General features: G+C 37.9%; 1 protein-coding gene across 1 annotated transcript in view; it reads right to left on the bottom strand.

The window, feature by feature from the left end:
- Nucleotides 1-26,277, bottom strand: part of AUH (AU RNA binding methylglutaconyl-CoA hydratase) — a 114,111-nt gene that overhangs the window by 75,934 nt on the left and 11,900 nt on the right. The window lies entirely within an intron of this gene.

The raw sequence follows: 26,277 nt of genomic DNA, 5'->3' as shown, positions 1-26,277 counted from the left end.
AATAAATACTTTGTATTAAAAAGTAGGTATTTTAGAAAGCTGGCACACCAAAATTAAACAGTGGAGTTTGTATCAAGTGTCTAAAGATGCTTGAATTGTCTTTTGTCTGAGAAGAGGAAAGGAAGTGACACATGTACAGGCATTTTAGGTAGAATAAAGCATTAAATTCTTAGCACAGCAGTGTTATTGTGAGCTTGCCCTTTGATGATACCAAAGACAAACCAACCAGCTCTGTCAATACACCAAGGTGTCACCGGAAGTATCAGAATATACTGTCTTGCATACTATATCCTATTATTCTGTATCTTGTCAGCAAGCGCTAAGAACACTACAAACAGCAAAACACAAAGGCATCACCAATCCACTCAAACAAGTCAAGGAATTTATGAAGGAAACTCACAATGCTTTCACCTAGAAGTACAAAACACACACGACCTCATTGATTAAAATGCTATGAATTCCTATGAACCTACATCTTATTCCCACACAATGCATTTAAGCAGACTGTGAATTAATATATCGTCCTTCTCCTGAAGGAGAGTATTCACATAATGAACAAAATAAAACACTGAGGGCGAAGGGTCAGCTTTGACAGACATTATAGATTAACTCTAAACCCCTGAAAAATACCATGTACCATTAAGGTACATGGAAATGTCTTTATTTAAAAGCAGATGCATGAAACTTCCAGAGAAGCCATTCCAAGAAATCCAAGAAATCATATGCAGAACGCCAATAAACTTGTAAGAGGTTAAAAACACCTCAAGAGGAAGCTGTACATACATATGTGAGGACAACCTTACAGTCAACTTACACGTAAAACCAGAAACAATTATTCACATTTCTTTTTCTCCAAATGTCAAAGAACTTCAGAAATAAAGGTTTTAAACCCTGAAATCTATTTAGCTCCCAATTTTAAAACTACAGTACCTCATGAAATGTCGCAGTTGAGACAGACACATGACATGACTCGAGGTTCACGCAGCAACAGCCAACTTTTATTGAGCTCCCTTCATACAGTTTTCATAAACCCGCACAGTTGCCCCTGACTGGCTGGATTTAGTTGCCACTTGGCTTACTGGCCCATAGCTGTCTGAGTCCCCAACGGCCTAAACTGGCTCCTAATGGCCTGGACTGGTCAAGTTATACAATTAGGGTTATCTATAATTGTGAAGCCTCCAGGCCAGCTGTTAGCCACCACAGTTCCCCCTTTTTGCTTTTAAATACAAAGGCAGCATCTGTCTTCCTCTGCAGGGCCCTTGCAGACAGGATGACAAACGTGGCACAATGTACAGAATAATGATGATGACACAAATAATAAACCTACGTCAAGTGTAGATCTTTACCCAACATGACAAGTCTAACCTTACCGGCCATTGGTTTATCCCACATACCTTAAAGAGAGTTTACAAACATGTCCGGGAGCCATCAAGCACAGCTCCGCAGTGTGGTATGCCACAGGCTATTTACATCTATAGCCTAATTACATAAACTTAAGAAAGGTACAAACAAGCCAACTCAAACAACTGTCAGAGATAACACTCAAAAAACTCTAAGAGATAGCATTCAAAAAACTGTCAGGGATAATGCACTGCTGTCTTGTTTCCACTATAAAATACGTATCCTTCTTGTCAGTCCTATATTTTAAATGTCTGATTCTTGTATTTAAAGGCAAATTGTCATATCAAGGGTATATATATCCTTCTACTTAGTCTTGTCCTTAAATAGTTTGGCTTTTCAGGTTCAAGTGAAGCAGTGGGTAAACTTTCCCACAATTGCTGACAACATTCTGCATCTGACAACAGTTGGTTTGTTAGGCCATGATCGAGAATTTTAAGAACATCCAAGGCTTTCATGGGAGTATTTTCCATCCCCATACACTCTTTTCTTTATTTTTTAAACATGGGCATGGGCATGCTCAACAATGTCTTCCTTTTAGCTACTATTCTAATTACATTTTCTTGTATTCTTTCCAGCAGTTCATACAAGAAAGCACTAGATGTTCTCATGCTACTCCATTTTTATATAAACAATCATAACTGCTGTTTAGTAAAGCCTGGTTTCTTTTAAACATGCATTGTGATATTGTTCAGCTGTCTCTAGTACTCATTTGTGGTACATAAACCGAGGTGGGACTGAATGAAGTTCAGGTAAAAGACCCTATCCATACTGGTAAGGCACATTAATTTACTGCTTAACTCTTTGATGCCTTATTTTCCCCAATAGAATTTGTACCTCTCACAAAAAGAAGGAAGTTATATGTTAAAAACATTAGGGCAGATAATAAAATGAATTTAAAGTCACTGACAGTTTTGTTACTTTCTCAATTAATAGACGCTCTTCAACTGCACATCTGATACATGCAGACCATTAGAGCATGCTCAAATCTAACCAGAATTATTATAATTTAATGGTTTTCAGTGAACCTCCTCTAACTGAGTTTGAGGAGCTGCCCACTGTAAACTTTGCCAATCAATTTATCTGACATTTGCATCTTACTGATCTGAACTTGCTGAGGCTGAGAGACTCATTCTTGATGGCATGGATTGTGATGGACAGTCTACCAAAGAGAAGAAATAGTCAATGCTGTCCACTGCAATCAAGGAGAAAATAGTTTACATATCAGGACTCCACTGATGTTTTAGTTCTTTGACAATTACGGCAATTAAAATTCAGTTCAGCTTTAGTGTTATATGTAAGGAGATTCTCCTCAAAGATAACAGTGTCGAGGCAGCTGTTTCATGCATGTTCAGCTGCACAGTGTGGTCCAGGTGACTTAGTGATAGCAGCTTACAATAAATAGTCTGGGCTACTGAGATTAATACATGTGACTTTCAAGTAAAATTTTGTTAGTCAGCCTCTGATAGGCTGACTGATAAAAAATTCACTGGATTATGTTATCTTTCAATAATCCTTTAAGAAGTCTTAGACTTACATCCAAGATAAATACTGGCTGTCAGGCTGGAGTACAACAGTACTTTTAATAGAGTAATTTAAAAGGTTTCAATGCTCATGCAGGCCTTGACCTGGTGAGCACTAGTCAATCATAATACACATTTGTATACAGCGCCACTTAAATGTTTTCAGATTATCAGTATCTATTTCTGTTCTCAGCCTTATTAATTCTAGTATCAATATAATTCAACCTATTAAATTCAGAAGCATATTTAGGACAATAGGGACTTATCCCATTATGAACAGTAAAACAACACATTCAACAAAATAATAAGCACCACTGAACAAAAATACCTACAACTGCCTAAATACTTACCGTCATCGAGGGTCTGGCATAGCTGGGGAGCCCCTGTTCCTAGCGAGGACTTAGAAAGGCCCTCCTGGGAAAGGTCGCCAAGCTTACCTCAGAAAAGGGGGTCCAGTTTTTGTAAGACCAAATTTACAATTCTAAATGACTTAATTTCATTTTTAGGACAGAAACTCCTGGGTTTGATGGCAAACTTCCCCTGCCAGCCAGGGTCATGGCGTGGCCAGAGCTAAGACTTTGGTTGGGAGGTTTTCCCTAACATATCTTAAAAACAAACCTCTATTAATATCTACTGATAAAGTTTCTTAACATAAATAACTATTGAATAATCAAAGGAATGCACACAAGTAACATTAAATAATATGTTATGGCTGGATCCCTATGTGTGCCAGGCATTGAGTTTAAAGCTTAGTAAAAATACACACTTAAGAGACAATGTGAGAGACTTTAATTTCAATTTTGTCAGATGTTACTAAATTTTGCAAATGCGTCATCAGTATACTTAACAACATCCCTCTCTGGAATCTAGCTGACATGATCTTACACCAGTTCCAAAAAGGCACCCTTAAAAACCTTTAGCTTGTTTCTAAGTGGGTAAATATTAAAACTAGTTAGCAGAATTAAATACCAGAATCTTCAGAAGTCATTCCCATACAGAGTTAAACACTGCAAGATAATTTCATATTTAATAAAGCAGATTTTCATTAGAATTGTGTAGGTCATAATCAAATCTAGGTAGTTTTGTTAATTCAATGTTTACACCAATATCAAAGAAGACTTGGAAAACATCAATAGCATTTAAAAACTCACATAGTCCTTAAATTCCATAATGGCAGGCATTTCAAAATTTAGCTGAGCAAGCTGTTGGTTGTTGTTGTGTGTTTCTAATGCTGGAAACTTCCTGGCTATGAATTTTTATGGTAATCACTTGCCTTGCCATGTCCAATTATCAATTCTTTGAAGACCTCACGAAAGGAGCCTTCCTTGATGAGTCCCAACTCCGTAAATAATTCCAGGTCCACCCTGTGTGTTGGGCACCTGCACCTGCACCACCACAGGCAAGTGGACCACAGTGGCTGGGAAGGCACCGGCCGCTGCTCCCCACAGCTTGCCCATGCCCCACTCCCTGGTCCCAGCGTGGGGGTGGCTGCTTGGGGCCCTCCCAGGATGGTGGCTCTGGGAGCGGCCATGGTTCATTCAGAGCTCTGTGTTGGGCTCCAGCTGTAGACAGTGGTTGCTAGGTGATGTGACCCATTGCCTGCTCAGGGGTGGCTCTTGGTGGCACATGGCTCCACTCCAGGGTGACTCTTGGTGGCATGCGGCTCCACTCTGCTGGTCCCTGGGGCTGCAGCCCCTCGGGCACTGATAGCAGTGCTGGCTGCCTCGGTGTTCTCTAGGTTTCCCAAGCTCCGACTGTGAACATGACAGAATGCGGCGTTCCATGGTTCTGGGTGCCAGCAACCTCCCGCCAGCACTTCAGGGTTTGGGCACATTCAGCTCCACGTCAGCACTTCCAGTGCTCAGTGTGGCTTGAATTCCAGGATCTGCCTGAGTGCCAAAGCTGTAGGTGGGCGTGACAAGCAGTGGCTGGGGTGGCCAATCAGCTGCAAGCAGGGGCGTGCCAAGCGGATTGACAGTGACGTGGAGTGTAAAACAAGGCTCGTAAGGCTCCAGCGGCCGCAACACAGGTGAGCCTGGGCCTGCACACTTGATGCCAACGGCAGCACTCGGGCAGTCACAGCATGGGCGAACCCACACGTGATGCAGACGTTGCTGGTAACAGCAGCGCCGGGAGAGCTTCAGCGGCACAGCAAGGCAGAGCCACAGGGACATGGAGCTTGGATAACAGTCGCTTCCCCCTTGGCTTCTCGTCCTTCCTCTCTACCTGGCTCTGTGTTGGGCTCCAGCTGTAGACAGTGCTTGCTAGGTGATGTGACCCGAGATGGCATTCACTCCTGCCACCGTTCCGCCCCACTCTCCGTCCCTGCTGGATGCTCCAGCAGGCAGTGCCCGCATCACCTCAGCTACGGCTCTCATCTGTTTTAAGGTGTCCAGCACCAGCCAACAGGTCGCTAAAAAGTCTTTATCAGTTGCATCCACTCCATGGCTCACAACAGCAAGGCTTGTAGAGCCTGTTTGTATACATATTTTATCCACTGTTAGCACAAAACGAGGGTCCATACCTGTACAACAGCATTTTCTTCAGTAGAAACTTGTGTCCCCATGTCCCCAGTGGCTTTTTCTATTTACACGATCTGGACCGTTGCTGCTGGCAGGTCACCCCGGCTGCCCTCCTCCACTGGGGTTCCATTCCGCCTCTATCCCCCACGGCCTGGCTTTACCGATCACGTCGGGATCACCACTTGGTGCAGTCGAGACAGATACGATATGACACTAGAGGTTCATGTGACAACTTTTATTGAGCGCAGTTCCCTTTATATAGTTTTCAAAAGCCCACACAGTTATCCCTGATTGGCTGAATTTAATTGCCACTTGGCCTACTGGCCAATAGCTGTCTTGAGTCCCCAACAGCCTAAACTGGCTCCTAATGGCCTGGACTGATGGAGTTATATAATCAGGTTATCTATAACTGTGAGGCCTCCAGGCCAGCTGTTAGCCACCACAATGAAACACATATATTTATTTAAAGATAGTGCCAAGTCTAACACAAGTTGAACTTTGTTAACACAGTAGTAAGTCATGAGTATTATTCTGTTGATATATACTTCCAATTTATATCCTTTAAATCCTTTTAAAAACACACAAATGCATAATTTAAAATTGATCATAATAATGTTGCCATATAGATTAATGATTTTTACTTTGCTTTCAACTAACATTTTCTGTGTGTAAAGCTACATGCTTGACAAATCACAGACAAAAAAATGTCAGTCACTATCGAAATCTCTTGCCCACGTAAAAGTAAAACATTTTATGCTTTGCAGACAATATATGCATGCATACCAGTAATAATGCTATTGCACCTCCAGCTCAGCCAAACCCAGGATACTCAGACCATTAATCTGTAACCATTAGAGCTATTACTGACTGTAACTCTGAACACAAATGAGTTCAGGCTGCTCAATCAAGGACAAGCAGAATGCATAACAACTACTGACACTGTGGAACACATTCCACAAAGTAACAAAAAAAAAAAAATCACCTACTTGATAGAATAATAGACAAGCCTAGCCTGGAGATTTTATTTTATCTTCTCATATAAAATCTCTAGAAATGACCCAGCCCAAACTTCTATCAAATGCACAGCCCTAGATTAGGTTGCCCGGGGTCCTTCCAAGTCTTTAATACTCTTGGCAAGGGAGATTCCACCATTTCTCTGGGAATGCTATTCATATGATTAATTCTTAGTTAATCTTCTCACACTGTTTTTTATTTTTTTTTAATTTGCATGGTATTCGCCTAGAGCAACCTGTGTCCACTGCCTTTTCTGTCATTGTATAACCCTTGTAAATACAGTATTTTTCTCTGAATCTACTCGGCACAGGAAGACCAGTTCTCTCTCCCCTCTCAGCAAGCTCCATGCGTCTAATCATGTTATGCTGGCCTATGAAGTGGTGAGCAGAATAAGCACATGCCCTGATCTGCTGATGATTCTCTTCCTGATGCAGTCCATGACACTGTTTCCCTTCTTTATGCTATATTATATTAAGCTCATATTAAGTTTGCTGTCCCCTAGAACCCACAAGTGCTTTGTAGGAGAGCTATACCTCAGCCAATGTGTTTCCAGCCTGTTCTGCTACTTGAGCTTATTCCATTCTAGATGCATTTCCTATTTATTTTTGTTAAAACTCATGCAATTTTTGTTGGCCCAATACTTAGCCTCTCAAGCTTTCTCAGAACAAATGGTTCCTCCTTCCCAGACATCTCCCTCTCCTTCCACTCTGAAGTCATCTACAAACTCAGGGATGGTTCAGTCCTATCATTAAAATATTTACAAATATACTGAATAGCACTATGAGACCCAGCATCAATTTTCAAGGAACTCCACTCCAAGGACACTAACAGTTTGACTTTGAGGCACTAACATCACACTGCCCTTTGATCTCTAGAGATGAGACACCTTTCACAGTCCGTATGTCTAAACTGTATCTTACCAACTTGTCTACAGGAATACTAGGGGTAAACAGGTCAAGTGCCTTTTTAAAGTCAAGGTACAGAGCATCTGTAACTCTTCTTTCATCCACAGAATAAGTGGTTTCATCACAGAAAGCATCATGTTGGTAAAGTACAATTCACCCTTGGTAAATCTGAGCTGGGTTTTCCCAGCCATTTTCTTTCTTGTCTTTCACATTTTTGGAAAAACCTCCATAAACACTTGTTCCACAACTTCCCCCAAAAATGTAGTGGGACTGAAAACTCTGCATTTTCCCAAAGTTTTATTTCTGTAGATGGATATAATATTTGACTTTCCAGTCAATTAGACCTTCAATGACCTTTCAAATAATATAGATGATCGACCAATTCAGATTCATCCCACCAAATCCTGTTCATGTGTATGTGTCCAACTGCTACAGCTGGATTTTAACTCAGACCTACAGTGTTTTGCTGTTAACTTTTGTTGTTGCTTCTTGGCATAGAAACTTGGGACCTCAACTTTCCCATGCAGACCAAGACAAAAAGAAAATGGAATTACTTCTACCTTTACTGTGCTGTCCATAATTAAGCAGACCCGTGCAGCGGCAGACCTACATTTTCCTCGACCTTATGTTTGGCACTAACATACCTACAGGAGTTTTTTTTTGGTTACTCTTGCCACCTCCCAGTTCAAACTCCAGCTGAACTTCTTCCATCCTAAACATATTTCTGCATAACTGAGCGCTTGGGAAGCCTGTCCCATTTTCCGAGGGAAAAACAACTTCTCCAAAAACATAAAAAGTATGTTCAAGAGATTAAAAGACAGGACTTTTTTTACAATAAAAATGAATATTCCAATCTAAATGTTTAAAAGGTAAAGAATACGCAAAATAAACTTAGAACATATTGAATATTCTATACTGTACTCCTAAATATTTTCAAGATTTTAGATTCAGACTGACTCTACCAATACTCCTAAATCAGTTACAAATTCAGAACATTAAGAAATGAAACATCATGTCAGCTTTAAGAAATTAAACGTCGTGTTAGAGAGAGATCTGAAAGTTAAGGACAAAAAGTGAAAAAACATACCAAAAGATCTACTAAACAAAGAGCTACTAGCAACTTGCTTCTGAGGATCAGCTTCTTTTAGGAGTACTACTGAAAAGGAAGATCTTACAAAGCAGTACAACTTTACATTTTCTGTGCTCTGAGATTTTATATTTAGATTTGAAATCAAATGTGCATATAACAGGTAAAGTTTATATAGAAAGATCATTTCCTCAAAGAACAATCTGTAAAAGAATAATGTATTGTTGTTAAGACCTGGCTTTGCATAACTTTTTGCTTGTTTGTTTTTCTTTTGTTTTCTAATTCCTTAAGGATTGGTAGAAAAATAAGATTCACATGAAGTTTGCCCATGATGCAGAGTACCTTGAAACTTTGCAAAGAGGAAAGAATCTCACAACATTTAGTCTAAGTTTCTTCAAACTCTCACATGTTCTCATACTTAATTTTTCCTTAATATTTATTTCTTAATTTGAAGTTAAACAGACATGAACACCACTTCTGTGTAGCAAACATGAATTGGATCTCTACATTTTAGTGCATTTCTGTTGTGGTTTAACTCAAGTTAACACCTAAGTATACCACACAGCTACTCACTCACTCCACCTCCCTTGCCAGTGGGATGGGAATGAGTATCTGGAAAAGAGTTGAGGTAAGGACAATTAAATAATGAGAGTAAAATAAGAAAAATCGTCTTCATAATGACAACAACAATAGCAATTGATATAACTAAAAAGAGAGAGAAAAATGCAGGCCAAGGAGAAAAGCCACATAATGTACAGTGGCTCACCATTCGCCCCGCCTGTCTCCCAACAGCTATCAGCAGCTCTCAGCCAGCTGCCCCCAGTTTATAAACTGGGCATGATATTCCATGGTAGGAAATATCCCTTTGGCCAGTTTGGGTCAGCTGTCCTGGCTATGATCCCTCTCAGCTTCTTGTGCACCTGCAAAGCCTTTGGCTTAGGGTAAGCACTACTTAGCAACAACCAAAACATCAGTGCGTTGTCATCACTATTCTCATGCTGAATCCAAACAACAGCACTGCAACAGCTACTAGGAAGAAAAATAACTCTGTCCCATCCAAAACAAAAACCACGTAATGATTTCAACAAAGGTTGGAAACAAAAAACACAATGGTAAAGAAATCAGCAATATACCACAAAAATATTAAGCAAGTGCTTCAAATCTCATATAAAATGGAATGGAGACCTTCAAAAGTTACCTAAAAGTATGTAGAACTCAATTTTCTACACGCACAAAATTCTTAGAAAGTCAGCAACTTGCATAATCCAAAATTATTTGAAACTCATATAAATAAGGGCACATATGTTCATGAGCATTAGGGAGATATTTGAGTATGCAACACATAAGGAACCAAAAAAAGTAAAACCAGAGCACTAACACATGATTCAGCTTTAACAGTGAATTAATATACTAAGATCAGACTCTGAAGTGCCAAAGAGCTACAAACAATCACTGGCTGACAACACAGACCTTGGCCCTATGCCCATCTAATTGGGTTATCTCTCAGCCTTTGGTACTGTTACACAAACATACTAAGGAGATTATAACATATTTTTCATAACTGCCTGTTAAATATCACTTTATCTAAGAAATTAGTTCACAATATATGATTAAAGCACCTTTCATAACTTCAGAGAAAGCACCTTTCATAACTTAAGAGCAACCATCTACTTTAAGTTGCAGCCATTTGCTTTACTTAAGAGCAACCATCAATCCTGTTGCACACTGTACAGACACAAATCTTTGCAAACACCACCTGAACTGAGTACAAAGGAAAATGCCTTTACATATAATAATAATAAAAAGCAAGCTGTATTCTAAATTTCAAAACAATATGGGAAAGATGCTCACAGCAGTATTTTAGTAGATGGAAAAACAGTTTGATGTGAAGGCTGCCACGTATATTTCCTACATAAAAAAGTAATTTAAATTAATAAAACAATTTTTTTTCATGTATATTCCTGAAGTTATCTAAATGCAGATATAAGATTTTTAAGCCAAAATGGATATTGACATACTTCCATGTAAGACTGGCTATCATAATTTATTAGCATGACTTGATATCTGCAGTTTTTGCACATATGCCCTCTGTATCACAGAAACATTCCTGAGAACCATTCAACTGTGTAAAACAAACAAAATGTCTGCAATTCCTATATATTTAAGCCTGTGGCAAGATGCCAGTCCTAAACATTCCCTGTGGGGTAAAATGGCAGCATTATAGCTCCATTTATGTAAGTTATCTTACATATCTTGCAATAATTTACACACAGATCAGCATATTTAAAGCACTATCTGCTATATCAGTTCTCCTAAACAGGATATTTCAAAGGTACAACTTCAGGGATAGAGGGGGAGGGCTTGCCTAATTTTTTTTCCTTTAAGCTTTTGAACTTTGAGACTTTCTGAAACTCCCAGGTGCTATTTCACACAGGTTTCCACCTAAAATCCAGGAGTCCTGGAATATAAACAACTAACTTCATCTTTAAAGAGCTGACAATCTTCTTCCAATGCATATGAAAATTCAGACCAGCACAGATTAAAGTCAGATGGCTCTTTTTCCATCCTGAGTGTCCAGCTCTAAATTTAGACACATACAGCAATATTCCTCCTGCTAACCTCTTCAGCTGCAAAAAAACCAAAAAAAAGACAGTTTACCCCTCACACGTGTTTCCTCTACTCATCTTCACTTGCAGAAGCAGGGAAAAAAAAGAATGATTATAAAGATGCCAACCTCATCTCTTTAAATATAAAGTCAATTTTTTCCCAAACACCAACCAGCTTTTTTGTGAAACTTTCATCATCCAGTCACTCCCCAGTCCCTATTCTCTTACAGGTCCTATTACAACAGGACTTCCTACACTTTCCTCCACAACACACAAAATAGACCAGTTGTGCTGGTTTTGGCTGTGAGTTAATATTTTTCTTTTCAGCTGGAATGGGGCTGTGTTTTGGACTTGCGCTGAGCACAGAGTTGATAATATAGAGATGTTCTTGTTATTGCTGAGTGGGGCTTACACAGACCCAAGGCCTTTTCTGCTTTTTGTACTGCTATGCTGGTGAGGAGACTGAGGGGCATTGGAAATTGGGATGGGACACAGACAGAACAGGTGACTACAACTGACCAAGGGCATATTCCAGACCATATGACATCATGCTCAGGATATATAGTGTGGTGGAAGAAGGAGGAAAGGAAGAACATTTGGAGTGATGCTATTTTTCTTTCCCAGTCACTGTCATACTTGACGTGGCCCTGCTCTCCCACTGAAGGCTGAACGCCTGCCTGTCCACGGGAAGTGGTGAATGAATGCCTTGTTTTAGTTTTCTTGTGTTTCTTTTGATTTCCCACTTAAACTGTCTTTATTTCAGTCCATAGGTTTTCTACCTTTTACTCTTCCAATTCACTCTTTAATTCCACTGGTGAGGACATGAGCAAGCAGTTGTGTGTGCTTAGCTCCCTGCTGGGGTTAAACCACAACACCAGTAATGGTGGAAAAGTACGACGACAGGACAGTTACATGTTCCCAAATAGTAAATTAAGACATTATTTTTGACACTGTACTATGTCTCAGTTCTATTGATTTCTGTCAGGCTAACAAATCAGGACTACCAGAAGACCAGTACAAAGGCTGCATCATTCTTGACTCTCAGATCAATACAGAATCAATGGAGAAGATCCACAAAGAGAAAATGCTGGTAGCAGTAGTGAACATCAGCTGGTAAGTTGCTAGGACCCCCAACCAAGGACCTTTAAAAGAACCAAATCATGACAAACATGTGTGCTCCAAGCTTAGAGTAATATAAAATATCCCAGCTACAGGACAAGATCGTGAGTTTACAACTCATATCATGGTAAAGATAAATACCAGCACTTGATAAAAAACAATGCATGTGGCAATCATTATTCAACATAGAGCTTTTTGTTAAAAAAAAAGAAAAAAAAAAGAAAAAGAAAAAAAGTAAAGCTTTTTCCCATAACACTTATATTTCTACATTATTTCCATAACAAGCATTACAGAAGTACTGAGTACTTCTGTAGTCATTGTGGTAGTCTGAAAACTCAACTTCAACTTCATCAAAAACCTTTTCAGTTTCAAATTAAGCCTTCACTAGGTGAACTTCTACATTAAACATAACTGAATTCTTATACAGAATAGCAAAGTTCAAGCTAGACAACCACAACAGCTGTATTTTTACCCTACTCTTTCCCTCCAAACTAATGGTGCAATTATTACTTGTGATTTCTATTAATACTACATCTTCCAAAACAAAATCCTCTGAAGAGATCAGCACCAAAGTTGTTTTTTTAAACAAAAAAAAATTAACTATTTAACTAATTTACTTAATAGAATAATCATATATGGCTATTCTAACACTACCACTGAAAAAAATAGCATTAATGTAGTACCTCATCTCATTTTTATAAATTGCAACAGCTTTGCAGTGAAGTCTGCTAACATATAATCCCTATAATAACAATTGACACATAGTTTTCTATCTTCTGATTCACAAGAAAACATTCCAAAAACTTGCTAATGGTGAGACTCTTCATCTTTCTTTTCAAACCTTAAATGAATATTCAGACCAAATATTCTTAGTAAATACTACCAAGCCTTTCAACTCAAAAGAACTCTATGAACATATCCAAAATTCTCAGCAACCTGTTTGCTCCTCTTTGATTTCCAGTAAATTTTGTAATCGACAAAAAGACATTTCATCACACTACCACAGATGACTGACTCAAATATTTTGCATATACTGTACATCTGAGCATGGCAGATATGGGGTTTTAACATTAAAAGGAATTGATACTGATGGGTTTATCTTTTTTTGATTAGCAATACTTACAAAAATAGCTTACTGACAGCACACCCAGTTTTATGAGCTGTAAACAGAAAAGGAGGAAGTATGCTGTGTGGAAAAGAAGAGAAAGAATTTCTTCTAAAGAAGTCCTGAAGTATTCTAGCATAAATGTTATTTAAGAAAGAAGAATTTTTTCCTGATAAAAGCCATGGTTTGAACTGCTAGATCACTTGAATGTAGACAAAGACATGAATGAAATGATTTTTATTCTTTTTCACTACTTTTCATTCCTTCCCTTGATTTCGCAGGCATCACCCTGTTTCTCTTTCCGCCCCCCCCCCCCCCCCCCCCACAATGATCTGTATTAGTCATGATGGTGTATTAGCTGTAAACTTCCCACAGGTCATGATTCAATGACACTGAATTCTGTGCTGCTATGCAGCAAGTGATACTTTCAGTGGAACACTTAAAAAAGCTGGTAAATAACACATACAGTATATGAAAATACAGACACCTTCTGAAGAATATCTGCAACAATAATCACATTCTGTTGTCCCCAAACTGTTGTTCCCAAATTACAAAATAACCGTTCTCTGCATACATCAGACTGCAAACAAACTTTAAGAAAGACTTGAAGTAATGGCCTTAGAAAGACTGCATGAGGTGAAAACTGAGTTTGGCTAGGAACCTTTTCAAGCTACACTAGGTAAGAAGAACACAGATTTTTGTGGGTAAACCCAAATGGGAAAAGAAGCACCTTCTGGGTTAAAGATATAGGGCTCAGCTTTGGCCACTCTAGGTCTATTCAGAAAACTTAAATCTTGGACTTTAAAAAAAGACCCAAAAAACATTAAAATAGCTGGCATTTCTGCTGAAACATCTCTGGCTCAAATTAATACTGGGGGCAGCACTTAAGGACAAAGTCTTCCCATTCTACACAGTAAAATGTGTTCTTCTGCATGAAACTAAGGACAAGTAAGTACTTGAGCCATGAACAGGAACATCTCATAATTATCCTTTGTTCACACAAAACTCAGACATCAAAACAGCAGCTGCAATTCTATTTGTCAGTACACCAAGTAAAGCAGTTCACAATCAGTACTTCCCCTTACTCCCAGTGTCCCCAAAGGCTTCAAACTGACTCAGAAAAATAACTCAAAGACCTTGCAAATAGCAAAATTTCCCATTCACTGAATATATTTTCAGCACCAATATTGCAAACTGAATTCTATTTTCTAAGGACTTGTTATTTTAAAATACTTCAGAGATATTTGAGCTCTTCTATTCATGAAAGACCATCCAATAGACTTGTCAGCAAACTACTTTAGAGAAAGAAAGGAAAAGAAAAGGAGATCCAACATGGGAGTACTACCTGCTATCTGAAGGGATTTAAGAAATTATACAGATGGGTGATATTTGCACCCAGAGCTCAATCACTTAAAAACTATGTCTATCCATATGCATTCAGTAAGTTCCAGCTGAACTGGAACAAAGAAATGTTAAAATATCAAAAAAATATTATTCCAGATCTAATTTTCTTATATGCTACAAAACCCTGATGTTTCACTATTAATATGAACTACATACATTAGATTGGAAGACGCTGAGGGAAGTTCAAGACAACTAATTATCTACCTGCTGACAGAAAACAGAGATTAGAAATTTTCAGTTCCTGGAAGCTGCAAAATAAAGCTCAAAATTCTAACTAGGAAATTAGATAAGAGAATGTAAAAGCAGACATACAGGATGCTAAACTAGTAGCTGAAACCCAGTGGATAAACAGATAAAGAGGAACAGAAGTGGTTTTTGTGGCAAAGTTATGCAACAAGAAACAACTGCGCATGACCTAAGAGTGGTTCAAGGCAAAGTCATTACAACATTGGGGGCACCCAGTGAATATGACAACCAGAGGCTCCTATGGACAAGCCTCTACAATCATAAAAGGACTTCCAGTAGGAGGCAGATGCATGCAAATTAGTTCTAGGAAAAGTGATGTTTATGTATTAGCTAGGAAGTATGTTGTAATGAATATGTATGATCATGATGGAATAAATACCCAGTTGTAAAGTTTCATGACACACATTCAATTAGAGGAAAAATCCTCCAAATATGTCCAGACCTGCAATAAAGAATGCCTGCTTTCTAATATCTCAAATTGTGTTAGGAGTTAATTCTTAGCCAACTTAGGTATTAATGCAGCATTTTATCATTAAATATATTTGGGGGAACTGCATTTTGTTACAACGGGCAGGATCTGACTAGAAGTCACAGCATTTCTTTTACTTGTCTTATAAATTTGGTGCACGACAACAAAAGAGTCACCTGATCTGTATAAAGAGAAGCACCCATGTATTCCTATTAATTAATTACACAGGTGGAATCAGTGCTTAACTAGAAAAAAAAGCAAAAATTTTACAAGGTGAAAATCAAAATGGAAATTTCAGAATTTCTTCGTTTTCATACTACCTATACTACTTTTAAAAATAAATTTTTAATGTTTTAATAGATTTTTAAATGTTCAAAACAAATGTCCACAGATGGCACATAAAAAAAATCTACATATAAAATTCAAACCATTTTCACTATGGACAGGTCTCTACATTTTCCTGCACCACTCCGTGAACATATTATAATGGTGATGTTACACATGCATATATATAAACAACCCCATACTCCATTTATGTAAATCCAGTTGTTTTTTTTCTCCTTCAGCTTTCAAGAGCATTCAATTCCTTCCTTCAGCATTCAATTTAGATGCTACCAAAAAAAACCTTTTTCTGCAGTAAATATACAACAAAGGTATTCTTAAAGTAAACAAGTGTCAGCTGCAGGCCAAGACAAGATAGTAAAAAATTTCAATTACTTGAAGTTTTTCTTCATATTTGTGGCAATTAACACGCATATGTTAATGCAATGTGTCCAATTCTATGCCATTTATAAAAGCAGATGTGAAACTGTTTCAAACTGTCTTAAGATGAAAATGTTAAAGATTCAGATATAGGTAAGTACCTCTGCTACATGCCACTTTTATTCACTCTTTTCAAAAGCAAACGGGAAAGAGTTCTTTACCATGTAATAACTATTTTTGCCATGTGTTGCGCACATGTATTCTATTTCCAGCACACTACCACCAAGCACATGAGATCAGATTATTTTTGCCAACAGGTTTTCTCTGCCAAGGATATAAATGGCTAAGCAGGCTCAGTTCCCTCACCAATAGAGAAATCAGGTGCCACAGGCACTTAGTACTCCACAAAAAAGGCGTTGCTTAACTCATACAATGCACTGTGACAATCTGCCTCAGAAAACTGTGAAGAAAACTAGCATCCTTTCTTCACAAATCAACATAAATACCCACAGATGTGAAATGAGCATTTCAAATGGAAGTGACAACTCGATTTGACGTAATATTTATGGAAGAGATCTGGACCTTAGGCACTGCAGTGGAAAGTCAAATATTCAGAAGTACATAACAGAAACAAAGAGGAATTAAGTTCCTCATGTAAGAACAAATGCATTTATCAGGGCCTCACCAAATTGATCTTATAAATTTAGTATGGTCAGGGCTAATCAATAATCTGTAACTTCTGGTTAAAATGATCTTCACATGGTTTTAGTCACTTTAAAACCACGAAGTTTAAACCACTGTATATGGATCATAGATGAGTGAGTTTAAGATCTGAAAAAAAAACCCGATCCATGAGCATGCTATTGCTCTCTTTTTAACTAAGATTTGAACAGTGAAAATTGCATTAACTAAAGTAGCTAGCCTCCACCATAATCATGTCAAAATGGCTCTTGTATCATGAAATCAGAGAATTGTTTAGGCTGAAAGAGATCTTCAAGATCATCAAGTCCAATAATTTACCTTGCCCATGTCCCTAAGTACCATATCTACACATCTTTTAAATACCTCCAGGGATCTTGCTGGACTCAGCAATCATTCTACACCCCTACTAACCTGTTACAATCATCGTCAAACTATGAACAACATGCTATTACAAAAAGACAGAATTCTACCTAATAGAGTCCTCTGTGTTTTCCAGGCAATTATATAAAACCCTATTTCAAAATATACAAAGTTGTCTTGGAAATCTAAAAACATATTTATTACAGAAACTGCAAGGAATTTGAAAAGATAAAGTTCCTGGATTGTCTTAATGCCAGTTATAATACTAACCCAGCTGTCAAGAGATCTGATAAAAAGAAAACAAAAAAAAAGTGAAAAAGTAAATGTTTTCTATCTTAAATATAGACAACTTTTTCTCTATTCCAAGATTTGAAATGAAAGGCTTAAAGCAAAACCACATGGTTGATAAAGGTCTACAAAGAAAGACAGTCAAACAATATTTTGTGATTCAGGAATATATCTCAAATTCATAATGCAATACCTAATATTCTAAGGTACTACAATTTCAGACTCCAAGAAAAAAAAAAATGCAATATCTGAAGCAGTGAGAATAACAATACACATAAATAATCTCTCAGGATTTCTCTAACTGCTAAGCATAAAGGGCTAGAAGTACAGAAAGAATCTTTTTCCAAAACTCAGATTTTTACCAGAAGAGTGCTAATGGTATTTTTTGATTAAAAATAGCTAAGGAGCACCTCCCTAAATACTAACTTCTTAATTAAGAATTCACCACTGTATTCTGAAAACAGAATGGGGAAAAAGAATAATCCTCTAGGGCTGTAATACCTGTCAGAACAGTGACTTCAAGCATCCCTTTAGCAAAACTGAGAACAGTAGCGTTATAGCAATGTTGGTATTCACAACCATATGGGACATTTTTGGAACTAATCCAGCTAATGACTCCAGATTTCATTTTTCATGTCATACAAAGCCACAGTTTTGTACTGCTTGACTCTGGGTAGCAGGTAAACCCCCACTCAGTTGCTTTCCCACTACACAGCAGGATGGAGAAATGAAAAAAAAAAAAAAAGCAGTGGGGAGGGAGAGGGGGACCCACCCTGCTGGTTGAGATAAAGGCAGTTTAATAAGTACAAGGGGAAAAAAGAAGAAAACAAATTATGCAAAAGCAGTCATTCCCCACCAGCAGACCAATGTCTTTCCAGTCCTGAGCAAGGTCTACACTGGAAAAACAACTACCCAATTTTACTACTGTGTATGATCTCATATGTTATGAAATATCCCCCTGCTCAATTCACATCATCTGTGCCAGCTGTGCCCCCCCCCAGCCTCCTATTTACCCTCAGCTGACCGACTGGCACAGTGAGAAGCATAGGGGACCTTGATGTTGTGCAAGAACTAGTCAGTGACAACTATAAAACACTGGTGTCTTTTCAACACTGTTCTGGTCACCAATCTACAACATATGGGCTGCTACACAGGAAGTGAACTCTAAACCAGACATGCCCAGTAGAAGTTTTAAAGATAAGATCACTAGTACCTTTCCAATTTTAATTTAGTCTGTTCTGGTATATCCACTCCAGAAAATATTTCACTGTTTGAAAACTCATTATAGCATTAAAAGCAAGGTCTGTGTGTGTGTTTCTCTGGTCTAGGTAGTCAGGTGAGGTACTCCAATGAGGTACATTTCATTGCTTCACAATCATCAAGATGTCAATTTTATTTAAATTCTGGGATATGCTGAAGTTGCATATCCCAGATATTCACCATTCCTGTCTGTGTCAAGTTTGGACAACACGTCACTACAAATGTCTATTCTGGAGACTTCTTTATTATTTCTGTAACAATCCAAAAGATCTAAAGCATTGCATCAATTTCAAGCATCTCAAGAAACTTTAGTTCTCCAGCTGTTCAGGATCATACTTGATTTACTTATTTGTAAGCTATATGGTTATACTTATTTTCATTCATTAAATGACTTTCAATCATTTGGTTATAAAAATCTTAGCTCTAAAGTTAGACTCCAATCCTCAATTTACCATTATAAAAAGCAAGCTACACCTCCAAAATTTTTTACGTAACATAATATAAACAAGGTGTAGGAAGGCAACCCAAAAATGGCCAACTGCCTCCTTAAGACATTTGTCTCCCTAAGTTTTCTGTACAGCTACTCAGAGGATACGCTGAGCATGATTCTGACTGCCATACACAGAGTAAACAAATAAATTTCTCTTATCACCAGATACATTTATTTGTAACTGCTTCTCCAGACATAACAACTTACTTTGTACCGAATATTTCAATTTAACAATTTTAGGCATTCAATTTGATCAATTTTTTCCATGGTTTTATAATTTTTCATAGTTTTTAGTTTAGGTAAGTCACTACCTTTCTTGTTACCATCCTCTGGATAAAGAACTAACCAAATACCACTACCTCAGAAATACATCTTTCACCCAGAACTTAATATTTTTAGTATTTTAGGTGGTTTTCACTGGAAAAAATATTTCCATAAAACACCGCATTAACTGTGTGCATTTGTTGTAATGGACTAAAAGCCCAAGGCAATTTGTTAAACTACTAAAACAGAATTTTTTTTTTAAATATATTTTTTAATCAGCAGGTAAAACACCCTCACTATGTTCTCCAATAGCCAAACATACACTTTAATCCTGCTTGTATACTTCCCAGAACACATAAGCCAGCTGAATGATACCAAATATAGTATAGCCTTCTGTTGCTCAAAATGAGTTCTAAAGAAAGATATCCATAACATAAAATAATCCCACATTTCCAGAGACTGAAGTAGGTGCTGGATTACTATATAACTGTATTACAGAGTCCAGCCTTTGCTAAATATTATACCAGTAAAGCACTAGCTTGATCAATCAAATAAGTTAACTATCTACAAAACGTTGATTCAATTTGGCAAAGCTCACCACACAGAGAACCAACTCAGACAGATTTGGATCTTTTTTGTCAATTTTAAGTAATAGCATGGATCTCAAGTTCAAGATGGCTATAATCCTGTTGAGGAAGGAAAAAGAAGAATGCTTGTATCATTGGAATAAATAAATTTTTACAATTCCATTTTTTATCAGATGTCAGAAGCCACAAAAGAGAATGAATGGTCACATGTTGTTTCACCAGCTTGAAAAAGCAAATCTCAGAATTGCATCAATCAAGGAAAAATACTGCTAAAAAGATGACTCCCTAGCTGGAGCTCATAATTTATCTTTCACTAATGGCCTGATCTTAAATTTGTTTTTTTTTGTGTGCACAAATAACAGTAAGCTACGGTCTACAGCTCATTCAAGACCAAAAAAGGAAGAAAAATGGCATAGCAATATCCACAACTAGCATTACAGTTGAATATATCCAATTACCAGAAGCTTTTTTTTTTAAAAAAGCTTTATGCTATGGTAATATTAGCTATGAATTAAGTTGTCTTTACTTTCACTAGACCCTTAGAAATCTTTGACAGAGGAGACAAGTACACACTGGCTGAAAGTACTTTCAATTCAAACTGTGTGTATTCAGTGAAACAATACAATCCCTCATCAGACAGAAATACAATATTTTTATAAATTCCTCCTGATACTAAAGGAGTAACTAAACTGAAGTTGTCATTTGAGAACTTCAAAACTGGAGAAGGACACACAGTATTTCATACACAAGTCTGTAGAGCACAGAAGGAAGAGTGAGTCATCTAAACAGAAGCCATACACAAGCCTTAAGAAAAAAATCCTGCCCCTCAAGTAAGGGGTAGAAAAAAGAACCAAGTAGTTACAGATTTAGTCTTTTCTGTTGAGGTTATTCCACTTTAACTTCTGTAACCATATTTATTACACAGCTCTGATCACTACTCACTCAACTGGAGAAAAATCTTCCTGACTACTTTTATTTTAGACCATTTTTTACAGAAGTTCCTCTGAGACTTTATATAACCAATCTACCCTCAATTCATAGCTCTTCAAGAAAAAAGGTCTTCCCTCAATCTTACTTTGAAAAATCCGTAATGACTGGATGTGTGCGTTAACTTAAGCTCTCTGCCAGTTCCCCTCCTCAGCAACATAGGGAAGAAAATACAATTAAAAGCTCATGGATCAAGATAAAGACAGGAAGATCACTCACTTGCTACCATCATGCACAAAACAGACTGGACAAAGGAAAGATGAATTTAATTTAATGCCAATAAAAGGCAGACAGTGAGAAACAAAAACCAAAATAAACCCATCTTCCCCTCACCATTCTTTCTTCCTTTTTTCCTGACTTAACTTTGTTACTAAACTTCCCCACTTCTTCCCACCTCTGTGCAGAGCAAAAGGGAGGGAGAATGGGGTTTGCAATTCAACCATAACACTTCATCCCTGCCACTCTTTCCTCCTCACTCTTTTTCCCTGCTCCAGCATAGAATCTCTCCCACACATTACAGTCTTTCCCAGGACATCCCATGGGAGACGCAGTTCTTCAGGAACTGCTTCAGCGCGGTCCTTTCCACAGGGCACAGTCCTTAAAAACAGGCTTCTCCAGCATGGGTCCCCCATGGGCCACAACTGCCAGCGCATCTGGCATATATAGGCTGCTCTCCCACAGGTCACAACTCTGCCAGGACCCTGCTCCTGACTAGGCTCTTCATGGGCTGCAGTTTCCATGAGGGTGTGGCCACCAGCTTCAGCATGGGGTTCCTTATCGCCTGCAGTGTGGATATCTGCTCCAGATTGGTCCTCCATGGGCTCCAGGACAACAACCTGCTTTGACATGGTCTTGTCTTTGGGTTGCAAGGGAATCTCTCCTTTGGCACTTGAAGCACCTCCACCCCTTCCTTGCTTCTGATCTGGGGGTCTGCAGGGCTGCTCCTCTTCCATTTTTTTCTCACTCCTCTCTCATGGCTGCTGCACATGATTCTTTACAATTTCTAATATATATGTTATCACAGAGGTGCCACCAGCATCTCTTAAAGACTCCGCATTGGACAGTCATGGGTCTGTTTTGGAATTGGCTGCAGCTTGCTCTGTCAAGTACAAAGGCAGCTCCTGGTCTTTTCTCAGAGAGGCCCATGTGAACTAAATACATTAGTTTAAAAGCTCTATTCCCAACTGGAGAATAATTTTCAGAAAGCTGAACAAATGAAAACCAAATTCTATCATTTTCTCAAGTAAGGCACTGCACCAACCAATGAGAATACAGACAAGTGATTCTTAGCTTAAAATTGCCTAGTTGATTAGATGCTGATTTGAAGACTGCACTGTTGGGTACAGTCCCACCAAATTTCCTATTATATTCCTTGTGTCTGGTTCCTCATCAGGAATGGATCAGTCTTCTGCAAATCAAAAAAAAATGAATATTGTTAGATTTTCATATTCTTGCTGAAAAACCTCCAGGAAAACTCCTTTTTGCATTTTTTAGCTCTGAAAAATCCCCTGTCATTCTAGTTACTTCTGAAATTTAGTGCTTTCAGGTAATAGAGGAGCATTTGGAGTTAGATGACTAAGGTACTTCCAAAAGAAAGATATGTAAACCAGATTTTCTTACTGGGATTTTTTTCTGTATATAGACTTGAGGATCAAACCACAATCCTAACTGCACTCTCTATTGGCTCAGTTGTTCAACATGTGCTCTAGAAAATAATGACAGGAATTAATCATTCCAGAAAGACAACATCAAAATTAAGAAGCAAAAATCATCTGCATCCGACAAAGCAAGTTGCAGAACCCAAATGTAACAGAAGACTCACACTCACTCACTCTTGTGCACACTCACAAGACAGAGCTGCCACATGGCTGACCAACCTAACATATTACATGTCACTGATGCTGCTCTAGGAGAAATGCAACTGTCGTTGACTCTAATAGTCTACAAGCAGCTAACAGCACTTGGAGTCTGAACACTGGTGAAAGCTTGGAATGAGAAAGAGGAAAGAACCTAGCTACAGTCTACATCATAAGGCATTTATTTGGGGGAATGAAAGGTACATGCAGCAACAGAAATATTCAGACAATACTAAAACATTTTCATGTGTGATCTGAATGCTTAAGAGGGAAGAGTGGAGTAATACACAAAATCTTTTCTCAGTTTCTGGTGCAGGAGCTGAAATCTGGAGAACCAAATATGGTCTGGGAAAGTATACATTCCTCCTTGCTTGCATAACAGAGACTGCAAGAAAAAAGGAGATTACACCCACAGTAATACTTCCCTACTACTCCTGCTAGTTCTATAAAAATGAGAGTAGGTCAAGTATTTGAGACCTATTATGAAACTCCTCTACTCCTCCATATCAAAACCTCATAAACAAAGAAGTCTTCACGGATCTGCTCTACCAGGCTTGTCTGCTTCATAAACTGCTGCCAGAAAAACTGCACCAGCTGGAAGTAGCAGCCGGGAATTAAACTCCATATAGCCATTTCAACTCTGATAGAAACAAAATTTTGATGCAGACAAATTATGCCAACAGGAAAAGCATTTGGGTTGGCTTTACTCATACCACAAATTCAAATGGAGAATTTTTTTCTGGCACAGAGATTTCTTCTGCTTTTCCAAGAAGGGACTTTATTGGCCAAGCTGCAGTAACTTTTAGGTCAAAGTGGTTTAAAGAGCTCAAATACCAGAATTTTTCAAACTGTCTTGAAAGCCTGTTACAACAACAGCAAAAAGTTAACTGTCTATATTCTGGTATGTCTCAAAGATTTTTGAAATAAGGTCTCCAAAGAACATTTTTCAAATAAGTCAAGTAAAAATTGTTCCAAAGCTTGCTCTCTTTGCATGCACACATATACAAAGCAAATAACCCATCAACTTCACAACATCTATTTCATATAGTCCAGTTCACTTTGAAAAAACAATCCTGAAGAGAGACAGTTCTAAATACTTATACTCTAAACACAGTCACCACAAAAGTCTCAAGAAGTTACACGTTAAACAGAAAGCTCTCCTAACTCTCCCAGGGAAATCAAAATCCAGAACCAGCATGTTCCTCTAGTCCTTTTCTCCTTTATGAGATAGTAGGATTTTTTTCTGCATATCAACAGAGAACAGATGGATGCAGAGAAACTGACAACAACTCATATGTGGATTTTTAAGATAAATAATCTCTGACTGGACTTGGACAGTAAGAGTTAAGCAACTGTCCTGGTTGTTCAGGCACCAGAGGTACTACTCTGAATGGTAAAACTACTTTGAATGGTAAAGGGATTTTATTTATTAGCATGAGCTGTAAATTGAACTAATGAACTATGGGCCAATGAGACAAATACAGGAAGAATGTGGTTTTTTTAATGCTTTCTTGACTGGACATGAAAAGAGGAATGGAGGAACATGACATAACCAAGAAAAACAACAATACAAAGGAACAGCAAGCAAACAGGTAGAAGGAAAAGAATATAACCAGTACCTGTTTCTTTAATCACTATAACCATCAACACATAAAATTGTTTAAAAGGTAAGATTATTACTTGATCCCATAGTTTTAAATTTCAAAACATAGCATAATCCCTATTTCACATCATCAAACATACTCTTAAGAGTGGGTGAGATGGGAAAAAACAGAAGAAAACATGAGACTTAGAACCATGCAGCAGTCTTCAGCTTCAGCCAAAACACATCCAAAGGTAAAATTCTACAATAACTACAAGTTTTATAAATATTATCTCAGCTTCTATTCACAGCCTTAGAAAACAACAAAACAACAAAAGCTTTAAGGTGCAATATTAGCTGGTTCAATTCTCCAGACCAAAGCCATTCTCCAATACTCTCTGAAAACTGGAAAAACTGCTTTTAAACAAAGTATTTTATTTGTACTTTTTTTTTTTTGACCTCATGTAGTTAAAATCAGAAGAAGCTCTAAAACTGTCTCCAGAATGACTCTGATTGAGCAGTGAGGTTGGACTAGATGACCTCACTGAAGTGTCTTCCAATCTTATCCATTCTGCAAATACATCAACACAAAATTAGATTTTGCAACAACTTGTGGATACTGCCTCCTCTCTTCCGCACAGTACTGTACCATCCAACACTATTATGCAGACTTACTTCTAGAAATATTTTGAAGATTAAAAAAGCCTAAAAATCTGCTCACAAAAAGCACCTCAGCAATATCACTAATATACAAATGTTAAAATTATATTAATGAAGAAAAATCAAGATGTATTTTATTAATAAAGAAAAATCAAATTACATGTGAATGTAATTTGGCCCTTTGTGTCAACACAGCACAGCCCACGATTACTTGATCACAGACATTTTACCCATGGGACACCTGCCTTATTCCATGCATAAGCCTATGCCTTCCTCAAGAATGGAACACTGTCAGGAAATAAAAAGACTCCTTTACAGACTCACCTACTTTGGCTGCAGAACGGTGCAAGTACACAGCCTCAGCTTACATAGGCCAGGACTGGTCATACATGTTCACTCCAGAAAGACCAATACTTAATTTGATTTCAGATGTAGAAAGAAAGGAGCCAAGAAGTGACTCAGTGACAGAGCATTTCTAATGGAAGCACAAGAAGCCCTTACAGACATAATTACTCAAAGACATAGCCTATGCATAATCATAGATACCCTTAACCCCAGACATGCAAGGCTTTGATTTCTGGGCATCCCTTTGATCAGTCCTAGAGCATTAATGAGGAGCTTTCTGCATACATGGATGCACAAAGTATTAAAAAGGAGACACAAAAAAAGATAGGTAAAGACTTAAAGTGATTTTTTTATGCAGGAATGAAAGGATGTGATTTCTGGCACATCTCTACATTTTTTTATACAATTCCATTTTTGTCCCACTCTGATTTCACCATGCGAAAATACCATAATTTGAAATCATACCCAAATCTGCATCAGACATCAAAAGAGTTTAAATATTTTAATCATCCACACTGCTACTTTGAGAAAAATGGTTGGATGTCATGTTTTGTGGACTAGGCCTTAGAAGGAAACAAGACACTTGGCTTGTGGCTTTCACAGATATGTGTTGATAGCTAAGGAATGGCAGGATTTAATGATCTTGGACTTCATTCCTCACATAAAAGGGAACTACATTCTAGGACAAAGTTTCTCAATAAGAGGTCTGTAAAACATCAGATGGTGGTCCAAAAAATAATCATAAAAGTGTATTTTGAAAAACATACATTCCCACACATGTTAGCAAGAAAACATT

This window comes from Pyrgilauda ruficollis, unplaced genomic scaffold, assembly GCF_017590135.1.
Source record: "Pyrgilauda ruficollis isolate IOZ18807 unplaced genomic scaffold, ASM1759013v1 scaffold78, whole genome shotgun sequence".
NCBI lineage: Eukaryota > Metazoa > Chordata > Aves > Passeriformes > Passeridae > Pyrgilauda > Pyrgilauda ruficollis.
Note: the sequence above shows the minus strand (reverse complement) of the source record. Positions and strands in the feature narration are given on the sequence as shown.